The sequence below is a fragment of the Hibiscus syriacus genome, unplaced genomic scaffold, assembly GCF_006381635.1.
Source record: "Hibiscus syriacus cultivar Baekdansim isolate YM2019G1 unplaced genomic scaffold, ASM638163v2 tig00008013_pilon, whole genome shotgun sequence".
Taxonomy (NCBI): domain Eukaryota; kingdom Viridiplantae; phylum Streptophyta; class Magnoliopsida; order Malvales; family Malvaceae; genus Hibiscus; species Hibiscus syriacus.
The window spans coordinates 1,618,787-1,621,562 of NW_024062150.1; positions in this window are offsets into that span (position 1 = coordinate 1,618,787).

The window sequence follows — 2,776 nt, forward strand, 5'->3', positions numbered from 1 at the left end:
TTTATTATTTATCAAAATTAGATAACACAGACAATCACATATATTGTCATACTTAGACTTTTAATTTCTTGAACAACTTATTTTTTTTAAACTCCTGAGAGAAGAGACAAATAAAGGCTCTTGATGATAAAGATATAAATTACAAACTGGGTTGCAGAAATTTTGTGATGTATTTTTTTTTTTAGAATTTCGAATTCAAAACTATACAATGAACAAAACCAGTAACGATCTCAATATAGTAGACAAACATGAGATAGAGGTTTCTGTATCAAATAGACACACTAGATCTCATCATTTCAATGAAAACAGATATTTAACTAGTTTTCATATACTGATAGCAAGGACATAATCTAATAAAATTAGAATTAGAATGAACAAAACAATAAGATACAAAAAATATTTTATTGAGTTAGCCACAAGTATCGAGAATGGCTACAATTTAATCAACTGAACTTACATGGAAAAGTTATGCAACATATAATTCTTTTTCTTACCTCGTCACACTATTTAGTTTCAATTGATACATGGTATTTCCATAGAGGGCCCAACAAAGATACACTTTTTACTCCCAAACCTAATCCTGAAGTTCTATAAATGACTGCCTCATTGATTATAAACTGTATATTCAAGTTTTATAATTGGGTAATTCTTTTTTATGGAAGACTTTCCTTGCTTGTAATTCAATTAACTGTGAAGGGAGTTAGGTCCTCCAGAAACTATTGAATAAGATAATATACTATCTTCCATTAGTAAATGGCATTAGTCTTTATTATATTTTAAAGTATTTACTTTAATTTAGTTTTTGGTATTAATCTTTAAAACTTCAACTATACGAACACATGAACAGTATCATTTCAATTTTTTTCCATCTTAGCTTTTCGTTTCTTTAATGAAAATACATGAAAGTTTTAAATGTAAAATGTGTTGTATTTTTGTTTCATAATTCTTATCATATGACGTACCACTAATTATGTACTTGGACAATATTGTTGTTTGAATGAAATATGGTACTAATTATGCACTTGGACATTGTTATTGTGTTTATGTAGTGTAGTACTAATTATACAATTAAATATCATTGTTTAATGTTATATAATACTATATCAACATTTGTTCCTTTTCATGTAGGTATAAAATCACATTTTTTTATGGAAACATATTTTAAAAGATTAAATCAATTGAATTCTAAGTATAAAAAAACTAATTGCAAGTTAAAATATAAAAATAACGTTAAAAATGTCATTGAATAAGAATCATTGAATAAAATAATGATGGTATTAGATTTTAATTTGGTGTACTTGTAAAAATGAAATATATAATACCTGTTTATTTCAGTAAGAAATATTTAAAAATTAATTTCAGTAAAAATTATCAAACAACGAGAAATGAATTGCACAACATCATCTAAACATCATCTAAGCACTAGAAAATACATTTTAGAATTTATTTTTCAAAAAACCAATTATAATAAAACAAACGGACCTTAAGTATAATTACTACATAAATATTTCAACTATTGAAGCCTTTTCAAGTCAGGACAAGGGCAATGATCGGATTCCAAGAAAATTAGTTCTGGAAATGATTATTCAGCTCTACCAGTGATTTTAGATTCTTCTTCTTTTTTTCTTGTTTATTCAATACGTTTCAGGATGTATAACATATGATTTATATTTTAGATTATTATATTTAGTTCTAGTATTGTTTTGTTGTTGAAATCCACTGGTGGGTTGTAATTTTCAGAAGAAGATGCTATGATTTTGATTAAGGAAATATTTTGTATATAATTCTGAAATTGAATTTATAATGATTTTATACGTAATTATTTTATTATTTCCCCTATACTATATTTAATATTGATTAGAATTTTTAACCTTTCATTCATTAAGCTCGTGGTCATTCCTCTTAATAATCTCGTTTCAAGGTCCGAACATGAATTCTCATATTAAGGGTGTAATGTAGTTATTTTTAAATACATATAGGTCATATCTTTCAAATGTGTTTTATTCATGGATTAAGCTTATACAATGCATTCACATTACATTACTTTGTTTGATTCATTTAATCAAAATATAAAATTATAATGTTTAGCACAAAAAAATATGATTATTTAGAAACATATATTGTTAAATTATCCTTATTTAAAATTAATTAATTTAATTTAATATTAATTATACTTAGTTATCATAATAGAATCACTTGCTATAAAGATTACTCTCAAATGTATTACTAATTTCAAATATGTCAAAATGAAAGTTTTCTGAAACCATAAGTGGGTAGTTGGATTAGCTCAATTGGTTAGAGCGTTATTAGCTCAGTTGGTTAGAGCGTCGTGCTAATAACGCGAAGGTCGCACCTGCATGGGCCATTCTTTTGCTTTTCACACTGTTTCAAACGGTGTCGTTTCTGTTTCTTCTGACTCGTATTGGAATCAATCTAATGGTTGGAACAAAGAGGAACAAAAGTTGAAGTAGTGCCTGCTGGAGGATGGGGTTGGAGCAAGTGGAAAGTAGCGGAAATTTAGATGCATCATACATATCATATGGTAATTTGTCTTCACAAGTTTGAAGTAGTTGAAATCCTGCTGACCATTCAAGTCTTTCACTGCTGTCGCTGCAGTGTAGAGCAGGAGTGGGACACGGTTATGGGAGAAATTTGGGTTGTCTAAGTGGTGGCTTCGATTTGTATTTTTGGGTTTGGGCCATTGGAACCCTTAATTAGCAAATTAAAGGGCTATTGAGACCTGAAAATCATTTGTTTAAAGGACAAGGTCACTTAC